General features: G+C 38.7%; 1 protein-coding gene across 14 annotated transcripts in view; it reads right to left on the reverse strand.

Annotated features, from left to right (window-relative positions):
- Nucleotides 1–20,085, reverse strand: part of CDK14 (cyclin dependent kinase 14) — a 333,262-nt gene that overhangs the window by 44,180 nt on the left and 268,997 nt on the right. The window lies entirely within an intron of this gene.

Raw genomic sequence — 20,085 nt, forward strand, 5'->3', positions numbered from 1 at the left:
AAAGCTCCTATGACCAAGTGAAAATCATGCTGACTCAGTACAATTTAACTCTGTTGTTTCAAATCTGATTAAAAAAATCTGATGGGTTAACCTTGAACCAGCAGGCTTTATAGTGATTCCCCAGTAACCAGCATGGAGCCACTGTACTCTCCGTAAATGAGATTAGGTGTCCATTGTTGATCCAGATCAAATCTGTGCTGCTGGGAAAGCAGGAGTACACAGACCCCACCTCAATGACTGTGGAACCACAGCCTAATTGTAGTAAGTGCTGGAAAATCTCTATGTGCAATAAACATAGAGAACCTCTAACAGAGTGAAACTCATGCAAAAATACATTAAAGCCCTTAAAGTAATTAAGGAATCTATTTCCTGGAATAACAGACTTCCAGTGCTTTGAAAGACAAAATGTAGCAGAAAGGAACTCAGAAAAAATAACGGTTCTGCCATATCTATTTTCTTTATAGCACATAAAAATAAATTTCACAAAACAGGAAAGGTCTGTTTAGAAAAAAACTGAAAGGGAATGTCTAGTCTCAGAGATGACCTAATTTAACATATTTTGGAGAGATTTCTAATGACTTTGCTACTCTGTCAGCCAGGAAGTAGAATACAACTTTCACCATTAGAACAGGACTGACCATATGCACGCAATCAAGGCAAGGCTAACACATAGTGTTCCCCCTCTTCCAGACAGAGATACATTCCCGTACCTCAAGAAATAAAATAGAGCAAATCTTGCTTCACTGTAAAGCCTAAAGAAATGGCTGCACTTACAGAATCTTTACAGAGGTCAGCTGGGATACAAATGCTATCGCTTCATGACAAAGAGCATGGGTAACACACTTCTGCAAATCTGACTACAACTTCCCAGTGGTTGATCCTTTGGCTGGTGACTCCAAACAGCTCTCAATTCACTTGACATGCACCAAGCACGCTACTGACTACCACTCAAAAGGAGGAAGAGCTACCAGTTAGGTCCAACTCCATGGTTCAAGAGACTCCCTGCTCAGATTATTTTCTCCTTTGGCACAGGAATTGACTCATAGTCTTAAAATTTTTATTACCCAGTGAAATTCACTGTAAGAGAAACAACTAATGACATAAAAAACCCCCACCCTGAAGCAAACACTTTTTCCTCCCTTAAATCAAAACCACTGTGCCAGCCTGGAATCCCCTCATGACAACGCGAGCCCAAAACAGAACAATGTCATAGTTGCCTATGATAGATCACAGCAAGTGAAATTAATATTTTACAAATGGGAAAGCAGAAGTCTGACAGGCAACCAAGGCTCTGCCAGGATGTCATTCCAAAACACAACAGAAGGAGCAACCAGCACACAAATAAAATTGTGCAACTCTTTCGGTGACCTTTTGGTGGCCCATCTAAGTCACCTGCAGAACTGTATGAGAGTGGAAAACTTTTTTTTAAAATGAACACTGAGCCATTTCCTACCTGCTGTGTCATTTCTCAATTAATGTATGTGAAGTTGCAAGAGGAGCTTATACTTAAAAGTTGAAGCCCAATCCCACAGCTTATGGCTTTCCAAGTGGAAAGGCAAGTCTATGGCAACACATGTTGATACCAGTCGGCATGCATGCATACCTGGTCACAAGCTCTTCTCATTTTTCTTTAGTTGTACCCCATTGCTCTTGCTCAAAATTTCTCATGATTTCTAAGGACTTGTTTTCTCCATCATATCACTGGTACTGCAGTTTGCACTTCATACACACAGTTAGGTAGCTCTAGCAACTTTACAAAGTTGCATCTTCTAACATTATCAGCTGGCACCAGTTCTTTCAACAAGTTTTGCCCAGCAAGTAATTAGCCACTGTACAAGCATGGTGAGTCACCATAACCGGTCTACCATTACTGTCATAAAAAAGAAATGACCGTTCCTTTATTAATATTCAACAGTTTGTAAAGATAGCTTTTGATATATGTTTAAATTTTACTTTGTGTATTACTCTAAAAGACTGGAATTTAGATTTGTTTTTAAAAGACTTTTTGCATTCTGGTTATAAAAGAATTCTTTTATTTTTATTTTCAACAGCTCACTCCCTGTTTACAAAAATGCCCTGCTTAAAGCACATTAAAATAGTGAATCAGAAAATGGATGCTCTAATTTTCATTCTAAATAAATTAAAGAAAAAAAGAAAATGTAATAAAAAGATAAAGCCTTCATAGAGAATTGCAGCAATTATATCTCCACAGCTACAATATAACCCAAAACTTTGCAAAGGCTTTGATTATTGAACCATAGCTGAAGTGAATAATTTGGCTTTCACTAAGAAAACAAGCACATTCATTCTCACCACAATGGAGAGAGGCAGTTTTAATTAAACCTTATCAAAAGATGAATAAAGAATAAACTCAATACCCATTCCACAGGACTCTATTTTCATCTGTTTAGTTTAAGCTTGCCATGTTCATGCAATAATTAACCACTGTCCAAGGAATGCTGGAGTTGTGTTAATGTTGGTAAAGATTTAATTAGTTCAATTATCTGGAGAGTATTGAAGGCTCAGCACAGTACCAATTTCTTAAGGCTTTATACATACCTCAGATCAAAATATATTAAACTGAAATATAAGTGAACAAAGAAAACTTACTATTTCACTTCAGCTACTGAATGCGTGTGTGTTTAATAATTTTATTACCCTCATATTAAAATGAGGTTTCAGAAAGAATATGTAAGCTGTGACTTACCCATTCTTCCAGATCAACTCTTTTTTTTAACTAAGTCAGCTTATAAACATATTTTAAACAAAATTGAGTTTACTTCAGAAAAGCAAACCCAATACTTCTTTACACAGGAAAAAGTATAGTTCCTTTTACATTTTTTTCCCCCCACTGCCTTCATAGTTCATGTCTTTCATGGAAAGTGAGGCATTTAAAAAGGACTGAAAGCGGTGACACAGACAACTGTTTCAATCTGTCAGACAGCATGGACAGACAGTAGGGATCATTTCAGAAAATAGAGCGGCCCCCCAGCGGCCTGACCTTCCTGGTGGGAAAGTGAACACAGTGCGATGCTTGACAAGCTCACCAACAAAGGAGTATATTTAGTTCCCCCAAATTCTGACACGCTTCTCACAGGAAAAACGCAAACCGGGATGAGGTGTCGTTGACTACTGCTAACAAAGTGTAATTTCTAACTGGAGATCACCCTGTTACTGTGAAACAAAAAGGAAGAGATGAAAAGTGAAAACATTACTTCACTACATGCAGACTGCAAGCACTGGAGTGAGGCCGGTTCCTATTTTTTGAAACTGTTCAACTCCGTATTAGATGCTATTTGAGATGTGAACCCTCTGGATCTGCACATGCAGCTCCTGCTGCCTTCAGTGGGAACAGAGCCCAGGAATGGGAGCATCAGAAGATCTCCCTCTTTGTGTTACTGAAATATGATCATTAGCTATTCTTTAGAAGGGATGTTTGAATAAACCACATTCATCTTCCTGTAAAGTTTAAATGACATGTTTATTACTACCACAGTCCGTCCTTTGTTTTCCCACCACTGTGTTTTGGAGTATGAGTTCTTTATAACCAGTGAAGGCTCCACAAAGTTGGCCAGCATGTGAGAAAGTAACATGAGTTTATTTCCTTGAGGAGGTAAGAACTGTAGGAGGATGTTATCATTTTCTTATGAAGCAATAAAAACTTATGAGTTAATATAAAAGTAACTGTTTTGAAATTGCATACTACATTATACCCAGGTTGAATTCAAGCTGTCTATTTGTCTCTGTAGGCAGTCAAAAACTACTTTACGGATAGCACTGCTATGCATCCCAGCAGTAAATACCATTTCGTAAATAACCCTTGTAACGCACTGCACCTTGTTTTCTACTACTCACATCAGCTGGAAAAATGTAAACACTTTAAGGAATAAATTAAACTAATAAGAGAAGGTGTGAACTGCACATCTGAGTGCCAGCTGATGCCTCAATTCAGCTCCCATTTTGGCCAAAATTTGATCTCCCCTTCCAGTTTTCACTAGGGTGGGAGAGAAAAGGAGATGCTGAAATTCATTCAGACTTTTCTTGAGTCCAGATGGCAGATAATGCTCCAAAAGCAACTGAATACAGCACATTGTCCATCAACCACCTCCCCTTTCTGGCACTTGATTTTTAAGTTGCATCAACACTCTGAAGACCGGAGGTGCCCTGGTGCCCTATAGCCCATCTCTCGCAGACTTGCTTCCGCCTGGTGTTTCTGTGAGGTTTTTTGACAACCATGTGGGAGCAAACAAGGCTAAGAGATGATTAAGTATTTCATGATTTACATTTATCACAGCTGAACAAAAACTGAGCTGAAACACCAATATCTGTCCCTGAGTGAGCATAAGGAAGCATCCAAGGTTAAAAAAAAACCCAAACAAGTCACAGCATGTAATTGAGAGCCAAATTTCATCATGTGGGTAGTCATTTATTAATATTAAGAGGATTGTAACTTTTTTCCTTAATTATAACTGTTAAACAACTGCTGAGTGAACATAAATATATTCATACAGATATATCCAACCTCATATTCTTCAGTATCATAGAAATTGCTTCATCCTCTTTCCCAGAATTTGACCAAGCCTTAAACATAGTACTCACTATTATTATAGAAAATGCGAGCTATATTCAAGCAAGGACTTTGCTGACCCTTACACTCAGAAAGCATGACAGGGAAACATATGTTGCTTTACAGTGACTACTAGCTACAAAGCGGATGAGAAAATGAGCTTACTAAGTATGGACAGATGTATTTATAGAACTAATTTTATAATATTATATAAACCATTTCCACAAGTAATGAGATCTTTATTGTGATCCACATAAACAATAATATCTAAAATCATTAAGACTACAGCAATCACACAAAAATTACAGCAACAATAAGCAAAAGCCATCTATTTCATGTGCTATACTGTTAGATGGCCTATTTGGTCCCTAAATATTAATCATTATCCTGAGATGATGCACTTTCTCCCATGTGAAAACCTTGGAAGGTGGTAGTATACACTGTAAGTGAATAGTCATTCCAAGGAGGAGTATGTCTGCCAACACTTTTAAATAGGTTTTGTTTTTGAAACAGAAATCACTTATTTTATCTGGAAATGTTCTAAGGAATGAACTGGGTCTGCTACAGATTATCTACAAAAGAGGTTTAGTTTGGGGCTTCTGGCTCATCTCTCAGGTGAGAAAAAAAAAATCAGAAAGTGCAAAAGAGATCTTAGTAGAGACACAATCCTTTACCCCAACTAAATTTTAAACCACTGTTTTTAGTTGGCAGGAAACTGTCTATTTGCTTAACAAAGAACTGTTTTGGAGGAGGCAGCAAGAATTTGGCTGTGTTAAGCCTGAAGGGTATCTGATTTTTCTGCTCTCTCCACTTTGAGACTGTAATTCTCCTGTTTTTCTCCTAGTCTGAAAACATTTTGTGATATATGAGTTCGACCAAGAAGTATCAGGGAACTCTGTCTACACCAAAAAAGGAACTTTAGGGTATTTTGTGCAGATAATGAAAAGAACTTGTTCAATTTTGCAGTGTAAGTCATTTTTACCACACAAATTCCCTGCTTTTGTGTTAGCAAAGAGGAATACTTTGAGCCTTTCAGTTTAGAAGATCTTCAAACAGACAATAGTGTGTAAACAATCCCAAAGTACATAACTTTACTAGAACAACCTCCAGTCTGTGAGCAAGGGCTTCAGAAAGGCCCCTTCATCAGATTTCCTTCTGCTCTTCACCCTGAACAAAGCCTTGGCTGACAATACCGAAATCTCCTTCTTTCTTCGGATTAAACCCCCTTTGCAGGAGAAGTATGCAAATGCTATACGTGTTTCCCTTGCTGAGGCTACTCTAACGCAGCTATCTTTTCACTGTCTATTTTACTCCGCCAGACCATCCTACCGGCTGACAGGGAGACCAGCCTTCCAATTCAATCTTTCACAACACTGACAGTTGGATGCTGGGGCCTGCCATGAACTCTAAAGGAGCTCATTTAGTCATAATTAACTATTCCCTGCATATTTCCTAACGTATGGTAATTGTGCTAAAAGCCAACAAGTGAAGCATTCATTCAGGTTTTCTTTTAAACTTTTATTTTTCCCGAGCAGTCTCTTTCTCCCCCTATTCCTTTAAAAAAAATAAATTTTTTTTTTTTCTTTCTTTCTTTTCCTCCTCCCTGGAAACATTTAGAGTAAAGAAAAGGAATGACGGTGGAGATAGGGAGCTGCAGAAAACTGTGATGTAGGCAGTTCAAAAGGCAAAGTCTGCCATACGATACAGGACCCCATGGCAGCACTGAGCTATTCAGCTGGGTAAAACATAAATAAAAATGAAATGAGTGGAACAAAGCTATGTCATTAATGCAGAATGATGGACATACTACTTGGTTAACAGGGAGTCATGAATATACATTTCTAATTCCTTAGATATGGTGATAAGTAATCTGTTTCCATTAGCACCACAGTATATGTATTTGACCAACCTAAAATCTTCAGAAGTTATGCAGATGTGATGCACTTTACACACTACTCTTCCCCTCTCCCCACAACACACGCACAGACCACTGTCCCACCGCACACAGTGGGGGTTCTCACAGGGATAAAGTATGATGGGTCCAGCCCTATATACAGACCACATTTATTGCTGTTGAGATGGAAAGCCTTGGGAAGCTGACATGGATTATTTACCTTAAAAGGCAAAATGTGACCTCATGTCTACCCCTATCTGTTTTCTGGTTTAGGTTAAACGAAGGAAGGGCTGACAGCACTCTCTGTTTACTTACTGACTTTGCATCTGCTGGAATTCTGTTGCCTTTCAGAAAGTTTGGGACTTACAGGATACCTATGCCTCATAAATGTGCATAGCCCATATACAAAAGCAAGTGACAACAAAGATAAATCTCTTCACATTCCAATCTCCTTTCCACTTGGATGTGCACCAGGAGCAAAGAAATCACAGGCTTTTGCAAAGAATCCATGATGGGGCTGTGTGTGTTTGGGGCGGGGGGGGGGGGGGGGGCGGGGAGCAGGCCTGCAAATTCAGCAACTGTGCCAAAAGGGCCAAACACAGCACTGAGGTTCCTTACTATTATACAGCGTATTTCCAGTGCCACAAAATGTAGTAGGACCTTCCAAGAGTAAGGTGAGTAAAACCTGTGATCTACAGAATTTACATTCTAGATTTCAGGCGTAACGTAAGAAATAAAGTTAATAAAGAGAGAGAGAAGGGAGAGAGAGGGCAAAGCTTCAGCCAACAAGGTCATGGAACAACTCATTTTACTCATATTCACATATTAATGATTCTGGTTTCACTTTTTAGTAGCATCTACCTACCTGTAGCACATACCCTTATACTACTTTTGCTTTAAACTTGTAGAATATTTTAGAATAAAAAGACTTCGTAAATTTTTTTCTCCAAACACTAGAGTACAACCACCTTTTGAAGAATGAATCTTAAAGAGTAAAAAATGTTTCTGAAATCCTTTTCCCCTCCCTTTACTTCTAGACTATACCAAATATGTGGATCAATGTGGTTTGTAATGGCAGGCAAGAACACACTAAGAGCCAAGCTGACAAGCTGTTGCTGGATATCTTAATGAACCATTTTATCATCATGGTCTGGGATTTTTGTTTTCTTAGGGAAGGAGATTTGGGGGAGGTGTGTTTGTTTAACTTCTGTGCATTATTGTGATCACAACACACAGTGGATTAACAACAGGAATTCAGAACATCTAGTAAAAACTTCTCTCAATAGACATGAGTTGAAAATTTTGATGCTTCCACAATGTTAGCAAGAAACTATGCTTGTTTTTGTGGAAATAAAATACATGAGAAACACCAAATAGATAGGAAGCTTTGCAGATTTCACCTGGTGGAGCTCCTGCTTTTTTGCCTGCAGCATTGAGCAGCATTGCTTCCTACAGTCCTGCAGCTGGAGATGTTTTTTCTACCTCTTATGCTTCTTTAAGGACCCATGCATTCAGACTGAGTTGCATTTACTCTCTGCCTTCCACAGTAACTCACAGAAAGAGACTTAGATTTCTAAATCACTCTGCTCCACTGAGGCATATTTCAAACACCTTTCTGAATCCCCAGGTGTGCTGCAGTTTCTCTACCCTGCATTTAGGAGTCTGGCAGAAGGAGAGATGACTACGTCCTGCCATCTGCTGACATAAGCAATGCTGTGACTTATTAGTAAAACTCCTACTTTTGATATTACACAAGCTGGTACAGTAGTTTCCCAGAAAACTGTGAGGTTTGGAGATGATTCTGGGGAGTGAGGAGTACAGCCTACACAAAGGAGCAAGTCCAGGACTTGAAAATTCACAAAGTCTCAGCTTTTAGGTTCTCCAAGGAAATATGGCAAGGGTTAATGATCCAAAAGCAATGCTCCATCTGCTAAGAAAATCAAAATCAAGACTTATGCATAAAGTTCCTGGTCAAGGATTTTGACAGGGTCAGGTCAAGAAATCTTCAATGTGACTCAATCTATCTAAACATACCTTCTTAAAAACTTAGTAATATATGTAAAAAGCTTGTGGGAAACTTAATGTAGGGGTAGGACTCAGTAAAAAAAAAAAAAAAAAAAAAAAAAGAAGTGGTGAGGCAAAGTCCTAGAAAAGGATTTTGAGAGAGAGATACCAGTTTACTGTAGACCACTGTGTTAAGAACACAGATGGAAAAGAATATTATAAAGTGAATGTTATCAAAGTCAAGGACTACAGACACACACTAAAAAAATGGCATGGCCCAATCCTAGGTTCAACTTATGGATTGTTTTCTACTGCCCTATTTAATTTGAAATACAATACATAAAAGTTGAAATGTTACTGACTAAACCACATTTCATCAACAGCTGCTCACATTACATAGAGTTGTTTAGATGACCTCAGGCCTCACTGGATTTTTCCAACACTTTCTACACATCCACCCCTCAAAAAGGACATAGGCAATTCATACAGCAAGTGTTTTTTCACACAAGTAATGATAAAAGGAGTCACTGACATGGAATATGGAGCATGTGTTAGAGCTTCTTCCTGGCTGAAAAATGATTCACAAAGATGGGTAACTTTGCAGAATGCACACTAGCAAGTTCCGGTGAGTTCTCAGAAATTTGGGGGAGAAAAAAAATATGTACAAATCAGATGATAAATACGTGATTCTGTCACTCACTGCTCCTGCCCTATCTTCCCATGAAAGTCAAGGAACACAACAGTATTAATTTAGGATAGAAAAGTCAGGATTTGAGTGAATGACAAACTTCAGGAATAATAAGTTTGAGGGACAGTAAGGCATTTACTAATTCCTTCCTGGCTACTAGTCTTCATTTGGATTATAAAGTTCCCAGAAACTAAGAAAACACTGAGGCAATTTTGAAAACCAAGAAGTTGTCTGGTTAAAAAAAAAAGAAATGACGAGTAATGGTTAAATCCTTTCTTCTGTTGTAGGCTACACTTCTTTTACTTTCCAGAAATTGTAGATATGTGGGAAATATTAGTTGTTTAACAATTTTTTTTCTAGTTCTGAGTGGTAACTTCTTCGGTCACAAACATAGGACATGCACAGGTCACTAAGCTCTGTCACACTCAGTCCTAGGAAAGAGCTTATGTCACTTGCCTGACTTCCTAGCCAAAATATCCTTCTGCTTGTGTCCAAGCAGCTCCTGCCAGATGCAGATAGACACTATAGCCAGCACAGGTCCCTCAAATATATCTCAGGGTTAAAATCTAGCAGGTCTGTCCAGTGCTTACTGATCCTTGTCTTTATTCCATTGAGCTAATGGACTTGGAGATTTCCCAGACAGCTTGCTCTCTTTTCCCAATAGAAGTCTCATTTTCAAACTCCATTCAAATAATTTAAACATGTATCACTCCCACAAACAAAGCACCATGGCAGAAACTGAGTAACAAAAACCTTCTGAATTTCTCAAACTAATTTCCTTTTTTTTACTTAAATAGTAGTTGGGCATCTGGAATGCTTCCCAAGGTGGGAGAAATTCTCCCAAGGAATCTGCATAGAGGATATTTTTATTCTGATATTCTGCTCTCTTTATTGAACTTTGCAAAGGACTGAGCCTGTGCATTCATTAGCACAGACTATGGCAGCCAATATTCACAGTGCCTATCTGAAAGAACTTTGCACTAAAAAGTTATCTTAAAAGTAAAGAATGCCTGTGTTTACAGTGCTTTAGTAACTCTTCTTTTTGGCAAACTAGCAGACTGTTAATGCTGAGCTTTTTATCTGAAATACAAAACAGAAAACACTCATCTGTAAGTCTCTGTACAAATATTTTGATTAAGAAAGTCCTTTTAAAAAATCTGATTCTGATTCACATTAGGTGGAGAAAGGGAAATTCAACAGCCTGTGGTTAACTCAATAAAGCAAACCCTGGCTACTCCATTACTAACTTTAAAACTTTGATGGATGAAAGAAAATGAAAGCTGAAAAAAAATCAAGGATCTGAACACTAAGCAAACATTCCTCACCGTTCAACCAAGAGACTGCTCAAACATGAGCTGCAAACTTCTGAGAGAAGTACATGTTTAATATATAAAAGACAAAATTCCTTAACAAGAAGAGATATAGTTTGCAAAATCGTTCTTCACGAACAGCTTGCAGCCTTTAAATCTCATTTACTCAGCCTGAGATGGTATTGTTGTGTCTACGTTAGTTTTGATAAGGGAGCCAGCCCTACTCCCATTGAAATCTATGGCATTCTCCCATTGTCTTCAGGAGGAGCAGAGCTACACTCAATGCCTCACAAAGATACCATGATAAAAGACTCCAGAAGGTACCATGATCCCATCTTATTTTCTTAACATTTCTGAAAAATCAATGTGGGGGAAAGAAACCTGTGCAGTTCATTTCTACTGATATGCAATATTCCTTTTATACGAAAATACAGACCAGTGAAGCAAATGAACAGTTAGCAGCATTAATAGCCAGGGACTAGCTAAACTGCCTGGCATGAAGAGTTTGCCTGCAATTTTACCACTACAGAATGTCTCAGAGAAGAGCAAGCATTTTGTAATGCTGGTATTTTATGTAACCATTCTTTAAGCCTATGACAGGCAGCAGACCCTGTAGTCTTCATTTCAGATTAACTTTTATACACTAAACCTAAATGCTTTATTTATTTTTAAATTCATACTTTCTAAGGGTATGTAGTTTTTCCTGGAAATGAAATTATATCATGCAACTGAAATTGCATTCTGATTTTATGCAGCCTGACTAAGCATTAAAAATGAGCTCTGTTACAATTCAACTTGCAACAGAAACATGTCTTTTTACAACAGCAGCTTGCAAAAAAAACCCAACCCCATTGCATCCAGAAGACAAAACACTGCCCCGTGTTAATAATGAATGCAGCTCGTATCTACCACGTTCTGTTAAATTGCTAAAATTGCCCAGATAAACCATTTGAGAGTATGTCAGGTTTAATTAATATAACATGACCTGATCATTTCCACAGTTGGGAAGAAAGAAGTTGGCATTCTTTAAATCCAGAACTCAACCTGGAGATTATGCTAAGTTGCTTCATTCATAGTCCACACTCCTCCGCACATGTCAGGAGGACAGCATTTGTCCCCTCTAGTGATAAACAAATTATACATGAAATCAATTCCACTTCACAATAATTTTCCCTATTGGGTATTATCTTTCCTCCTCTGCTCCCTCCAGTTAAGCTTGCATCCTGTAACTTGCTAATGAGCTGGGGGCTTTCTGTTCCAGGTGGCACCCCCTGCCTCGAAGTCATGACATTTCCCATTTCGAATGCTGCTGGCATTTTTCGACAGCTCCTGCTAACTAGCCTTTTTGACCTGCACTAAGAGGAACTCATCTGATCGAATGCTCTAACCTGCCAATCATGCCAGCAAATGATCTTCACAGTCACTCCCAAGGCAGGAGGGGAAAAAAAAGGGAGAGCAAGAGAGGGGGAGCGAGAGAGAAAGCTAGGGAGAGAGTGATGGAGTAGGCAAGCAGGCAGCCTCTGCAGCTACCTAATGAGAGTACTTTAAGTCTCCGAGGCAGCTGAAACATTGAAAAACTGGTGGGAAAATTAGGACAGAACTGAATGCCTAGTGCTGTAATTACTGATTTCTTTCCACCCTGAGATCATTTTGAGAGCAATACCTCCGAGATGTGCCATTTTCTGAAGAACACAAGTTAATTTTACCATATAAATAGAAAAGAGATATATTTTTCCCTGCCACCATCAATATGCAAACCTCATAATTCTGCTCTGCCAAATGGTGTTCTTTACAGAATTAATTAGGAGCTGTAAGCTCGTTAAATGAGTGTCTTCACCTAGGGATGATTATGAATATTTTTTTGTTGTTGATGCAAGCCATAAATAGCATTTTTAACCTAATTTAAATGCTGGCAACATTTACACCTCTGTATTTACAAGTGTCTGCACACAGATACATAAAACAACAAATATGGTATCTACATAGTCTAGATGTGACTTTGTGGGCTGAAACCAAGCAGAGTCATGATAATGACTCAGTTGTTTTGATTTCCTTCATTTTAGGATGTGACAGATTACTTACTGTTGAATCTTTCAAGCACACAAGGACAGATTTAATTGTGTAGATTTTCTTTGCCTTCAGATAACTAGTTTTGCTCTTAATCAAACTTAGCAGGTGGACTGTAAGCTAACTGGATTTTAATACACATGCAATGCACATACTGAACAAGGGAGGTATTAAAAGCAATTGTACAATAAAAATTTCAGGGAGAAAACTTAAATAAAAAGGCTTATACCATGATATTACATGCTGTGACTGTATTGCTACAATATACCTGCCAGAAAATATAATGCACAATCAGTCTTTATATTAACATCAAAAGACGGTTACAGAAATGGCTGTACAGAATTAATAGCTAGGTACTAATGGCAGAGAATGATCACCCATAATTACTAATTCAAAATACATGTATGGTCCAAAACAACATTAATAATTATAACAAGACCACAAAATTATGGAAATACCCAATTCTGTTTCCGCTTCTTAAAATATCCAAAGATACTGTTTCAGTGCTATTCTCCTATATTACAGATTTTTCCTGGAGAATTTAGTATTTTTTCCTGAATTTTGGGGGTTTTCCTCCTCAGACTTTTCATAGCAATTAACAATAGGAGCATGTGGGAAACCCATCCACCCACATCCCAGCTTATGGGGCAGAATAAATGAATGTATTTTTATTAACTGAGTTGTAAACTATTGCTGCGTTTTTAGGCAAGAATCTCCCCACAACTAGGAGTATTCAGTGCACATTTACTTTAACGGGTGTTGCCTTCAGAGCCAATTTTGCAGTGGCTGGTTTAGTTTCTTTGTTTCATAGAGAATCAGGCAATGTAAACTACAGGCTCAAAATAGCAACACAAAGCTCGCTCTCTCCACGGAAACAATTGTGGTATATGGCATTACTAAAATTCATTTTTTGTTTACAATTTGGCTGAAAGTAAAATGTTCTGGTAATTCTGAATGCTGCAAATGATGCCTGAGAGGCGATGCCTCTCATTAGCTTTGCTGTCTCTCTGGGTTACGGGCCGTGTGTCAGCACTGGAAGCCTCTGCTTTGTCTGGAAACCTCAGTTTCTCCCCTTCAGTGGTTCCACTTTTCCTCTTAGACAAAGCCTAACCAAGGAGTCACGTGAGGAAATAATCCTAAAGGAGAGGTGACTGTCCATGGGAGAATAGTTTAGACCCGCTTTTGCCTCCCTCCCAGTCATTGTCATTTATACATTGTCCTCTCTGCATTCAAATGTCATCCCAGACTATCAGCCCACTGCAACTCAAACAGCCTTTCATGCCTAGACACTTCTTAAAGCATCAGCAGACCACAAAGACCGTCTAGTGGGAATCGCTTGCTATCCTAATATTAATAATAGAATACAGTGCACTTATGGCACAGAGGATTCCACCTTCCGTCTCCTAAATTTAAGAACAAACTGGAAAGACAGATAAACAGTGCTACAACTGAGCACATGCATTCATGCAAATATCACTAATATCTTTCCTACAGCATAAGTGACTGTTAAATTAAAAACCTCTACACTAAAAATTATTTGAAAATGAATCTTCACAGTGCTGAAGGCAAGTTATCATGCATTAGAAATGAACTGAAAATAGGCTCCAGACTATGCAATGGTACAAGAAAATAGGATATTGTCCCTTGACAAAAGTTATCCGTGACAGTAGTAATGCTTCTTTTTTCTTCTGTGAGCTCTGCAGCTGCTTTGGCCACAAAACATTGCAACTTGAAAAAAAAAAAAAAAAATCAGGCCAATAAGTATGTAGCCACTAATTTCACACAGAATAACATGGAGCATATAATTGCAAGGAAGACATCAATGTTTCCTAGCCATGGAGGTTTGAAATACTTGTCCTATCAAGTACAGTATGTAACAATAAATGTGAGTCCTCCCCTCTATGTCCTGCTTCCTTTCTTTCCTCCTTCTTCCTTCATCCCTAAAGAAACTCCCAAAGTACTTCTCCTCCCAGAATCCTGTCCATGATTTTGGAAATCCTGTTCATGCTTACTTATTTCCATCTACTCACTTCCAGGCATAGATGCTGTCTTGGTCTTTCAGTCTACAGAATGGACAGGCTTTCAGCACCGGTGTTCAGCTAGCTCAGCAAGACCACAAGGTGTCCTTCACTGATTCACTTTCCATACCTCTATGCATTAGCTTATCAACTCTGAATAAGGATTTTTATCACGAAAGCCATGAGACTGTGTATTCCACTACTTATACTGAGTGCAATTCAGTGACAGCGTATTTCACATGACAACAGACAAGGTGAGCTATTACAGTACTGACACAGGAACACCGTTAAACATATTTTTATGTCCCATGAACTCCTTGATGGGGTGGTGGGTTCCCTTTACTGTGGCATACTGGGGGGCCTGATGGATTTCTGTATGGACAGTTGCTCCACCTTCAGTCCCAATGTGTCACTTAAGCGAGATGGGTGGTTTAGATGAAGACAGCCTTGCACTGGCTAGCTACTTGCCCAGTCCATTCCACCCTCCACACTGTCTACTGAATACAGGGGGATTTTCTTGATGGCTGAATAGAGGGCAAAAATCAGTCTACAACTCATTTTAGACTAATAGGAACAAGATAATAAATTCTTATATATCAAGAGGAGAATGTAGTCCAATGCCTGGAGTTTTTCCCTTGTGTGTTAAATTTAGGGCATATTCTATCAGTGTGGTGATCTTACTCTTTGATATGAAGTAAAGCACAGCTGGAACAGTCTCATAAAACCATTATGTTCTTAACATACGAAAATAATGGCCCTAAAAGTATGAGAGCACCAAAAAATATCTTGGATCCTGCAGTTATCTTTCACAGCTTAATACCAATTTAACATTTTACAAAACTGATGTTACAATTTCAACTCTGTTTAGTACTGTCATTACTAGACTCAAACCCAAATTGCTTTCAGCTGCCCACCACAACTGCATCTTATTAGCCTTTTCACGAAAGCCAATTTATGCAAATCCAGTATGAGTTAAATAATTAAACTGACCCTCAACATTCATGTATAGACATTGTCTGGCACTAAAAGATGCAAGAGAAATTTAAACCTCCCATCTTCAGTGCTTAGGCTTCCATCTTTTCAACTGCAGCAGCACAATGACTGTTTGTACACATCTATTTGAATCCATCTATTAAAAAAAAGAAGTGCATTTAAAAATGAAACTGTTCACTGCTGTGCATTTCTAGGTCTGCTCTTCTCTCTCAAGCCGGGTTTACACTGAATTTCAAGATCTCACACCTATAAAGCACTACTGGCTACTTTCAGCTTTTGATTAAATCAACAATGACAAAATTTGGCTGACATACAGTAACTAGAGTCTAGAATTCTCTTTTATTCAGACCTTTCTCCACTGTAATTACTACAGTTTTATACCCTAAAGCTGGAGAGATGAAGACTTAGAAGCACAGTATACAGTTTCCCACAGCGATTCAGCAACACTGGGATACCCAGTAAAGAGTAAATGCAAGGGAGCGGTGAATGAGAATGACTTTTCAATACTGACTGCTGGACACGCACTGCTGGACCACAGCTTCCCTGCTGCTTGACAAGGGCAAAACAGGCAAAAATCATGTTCCCACACAGCACTGCTGAAGAGGCACTCTTACACAATTTGTAAATGTAAAACTGAAGATGAAAAACAAAAATAAAACTATTTGCATGGGGACTCAACAACAGTCACCTTTCTAGCTAGCAAAGAGAAAAATGTCATTTTACCTAACAGTTCTGTGCTGCTGAACACCCCTGGTCACAAGCAACCAAATCAGTAACTAGCACTTTCTGCCAGTATAGTGGTAACTGTCACTGCTTCAGCTTTATTCTGTTTTACGCAGCTGAGGTGAGCTGAATGACGCCATCGTCCCTTCGATTGGCTGGGGTGGTGTCAGTTGCTGGCTTGAACGGACACAGAAGAAAGAGTTCAGCATCAAGCAATTGAAATTCAGGATTGCTCAGATGGATGTGCGTGTGGTGAAGCAATACAAATAAAGACCACTTTTTGTTTTGCTCCAGTGAATTGTCAAAGAGATTTAGAAAGCCAGGGGATCTCATTATGGTAATACAGGTTAAATACTTTAAAAGCATATGGTGTTACCATCCTGAATGAAGCTCTCCCTGCTGGCTCCGGGAAGCAGACAATAGGCCAGAAACACATTTCGTGTCTCTGGTCCACCAATGGGAACTGGGGATTATAAATCACCACAAGAAAACATTGCATGCTATCTGATATCAGGTAATGCCTTGTCTTTTCAACTACAATTTGACTCATCCTTTTCCAGAGAGGAGCAAGCTCTAGCCATGTATTCCACTGGCCAAAGGAAAACTCAGCTCTATTGTGGTCCATTCTTGTCTTGGTAAAGCAGTATCTGTAGAGATGGGTGAATATAGTATACAATATATCTCAACAATATATGTAGAGATGGGGAATGCTTCCACAGAGATGCTTCGTGCCCATGGGGAAAAAAATATCAGTGAAAACCATCAGGCAGAAAATAAAAATGTTTTGCTTTATCACAAAGCTTTAAAGATGCTTGGATATGGCCAAAGGTTTCTTTCCTTACTCCCCCAAAGGACCCACCTAATTCATTGCTGACAGATTTTTATGTGAAATGGAGCTCATTACCACATATTTGCTAATTTTCTCCAGCAGGGAGCAGTCTCAGCATTGACCTTGGTAACTTCAAATGTCAGCTCTTTCCCCATGGGCACTGAAATAAATATGTTGTCTCTCTCTTGGAGCCCAAGACAATGACACAGGGTAGTCCACAGAGACCCTATTAGTAGTCCAAGCCTGACAGGGATTATCTAGGTTTTCAGAAACATGTCCTAGGTTGCTGCCATTTCCAGGAGTTTTTTGGATTTGTAAGCAGCTATGCTGCAGACAGGCAGCTGAAGCACTAGAATATTTTAAAGATAGTAGAAATTCTCAGAGATGCACGAATTTCTTCTGCTGCTTCTTGCAGCTATTTCTGAGGGCAGCAGATGAGCTCTAACAAATGATGATGGAGCCATTTACAAAGTTACTGCCTTTTGCTCCTTGCCTTCACCAATCTGCCAGAAATTGCTGCTTCCAAAGTTGGCAGATGATGATGTTTGCCCATGTCGCAGCCACTCCTGGGCAAAGCCCAGCCTCTTTGCTTTCCAAACCCTAAAGAAAAGTGGATTTAATTCAGTGGGTGCACTATTAGGGCAGTAACATCTGGCAAGCTTGTGAAGAGAACAGCAGGAGGTGATAATTTTTTAAATTATCACAGCAAGATTTGGCACAGCTTCTTTGTTGGCACTCTCAACTTTATTTCCTATCCTACCCTATAAAAGGAAATTAGGAACACTTGGAAGGAAGGACTAGACACAAGACTAGAATTTCCTTCAACACCATTGAGGTTCTGGAGGTGGCTGAAGATGGTTCCGTGTTTGGGGTTTTTGTGTGTGTCTTCTAATAAATTCCTTTACAATGTATAAATGCATAAAAATACATAAAATATATATAAAATAGAACCATTCCCCTGCACACACATCAGAGGATTTAGAGAGCACCTATCTACAAATCTTTCTCTTTCATGGCTTCCTGATGGATATTGGAATACTTCAAAATTCCAGTCCTTCCTAACTTCCCTACCATCTCTATATATGCATAAAGTCAATTCAAGAAGATGGGTAAAGCACATATATACCTGCCTTGTCCAGGAGACGAGCTATAAGTATTTGTTTGCCTCTGTTTTTTTCATAATCTGATCTATTTTCTTGCAATATTGGCACTTTTTAATTTTCTTTTATCCACACTAGCTGTAACGTTATCTGATCGTGCTCGTTGACATTTTAACAGCTTGTACTGTTTGCCTCTATCCCTCTAACTCTACTTGTCTCGCTTACCTGTTAACTTCAGGGCCCTGGCGAGCTACTGTCATCTTTTTGCTTTTCATGCATCTTTTTGCTTCACTGAGCCTTGTGAATGGAGGCTTTAACTGAATATCTCACAATAAATATTCCTTTCTTAATGCTACTATCCTGCTTACCGCAACTCCAGTCTTCCGCTAGAATAACTGACTCAGCTCCTAACTCATCCATTTTACTGATTGAACATCCTACTTGCCAGTCACTGCTCTACTGCTTAAAATCACAGCCACCTGCTATTCAGATTAAGCCTTCACCAGGCCTCCTTTTCACAATTATCAAAACTGCAGTCTTTTTTCCCAACTCCTTTCACTCTCCGTGATGACTCTTATTTCCTCTTGCTTGGTGGTCTCATCCCTTTAAAGGTTTCCACCTATCCTAACAATTCCTCACCCAGGTCCAGTTTCCATGTCCACATTTCTCCTGTCTCCCCTGCTATTCTAGTTTCATCTCATTAATGCACAGCTCTCTACATTTTACAATTAAGAGGACTTCGGTTTGGTACTAACACTCTTCCAGTATTATCTGCTGCCCCCCATCTTATATCACAAGTCAAATACTACAACCAGAAACTGTGATGCTACTGCACTGTAAGCACCTAACACAACAAAGTCCCAAGCCACGATGGAAAACTGTAATCAATAACGTATACATGTCACAACTTAACATTTATTAAGTGGCTCCAGATCTTACACAATGAAAGGTGCTGTTCTATATTAGAGCTGTGGTTGAGCAGCCGTAACAGTACAGCAATGTATGTCAAACATACATGTGGTTCTCTCTTTCTGCTTACATAGAAATTTTTTAAAAGCAATTTGTATCCGCTTAAATAGATATTCAGTAAGAATGATATAATGGTTCTTTTTTGTGCTATTTTACATGCTCATTTGCAAATACAAACTTCCTACTGCATATTGTATAAATGAAAAATTACGTTTGTTTTGAAGCAAGAGAAAGGACATTCTGTACATGAGAAATGAGATTCTCTATGTAAGCTTCCACACAAAAGGTCTTTAGCACAGATGGGCACATTATAAATTTACTTTAGATGGATGATATGTCACGTTAGAACAGACAAGGTTGAAGAGATGTCTGCAGGGACACAGCCCCAGGAAAAAGTAGGGATTAACTTGTCAATAAAGATGTAAACAGACTGCTCTGAGGCAGCCTCATTTCTGACATTAGAAAATCTTAAATGGTTTGCTGGCGAAGAGCTTGCGCAAAAATTGGGGCAGACTGTCAAGACCAAAATCTATTCATTTCAGTTTTTCAGTAGTTGCTGCCTGTCAGCCAAACAGCCTCCATAACATTACAGGGTTAAAAAAAAATTGCACATAAACATAAAACAGTAAACCGAATATAATTCATTAAAGAAAGTTATATCTAATATTGTAACAAGCAAACTTCATTAAAGACAGACTTCATGAGAATATCAACCATGTTTATATGAGACTATACCTTCGAATAGGTACACGAGAAGCATGCGCATTTATCTCAGCTCCTAGAACTTCCATAACAAGCTGTTATAATGGACTTAGCATGCAAAAGCAACCGTGAATTTAAAAAAAAAAAAAAAAAAAGGGCAGGCCTGGATTTTTGAATGAAAAAAATCTGCACTTTGGGTATTCTGTGAAGCACTGTGGTAT

This window comes from Accipiter gentilis, chromosome 4 (genome assembly GCF_929443795.1).
Source record: "Accipiter gentilis chromosome 4, bAccGen1.1, whole genome shotgun sequence".
Taxonomy (NCBI): Eukaryota; Metazoa; Chordata; class Aves; order Accipitriformes; family Accipitridae; genus Astur; species Astur gentilis.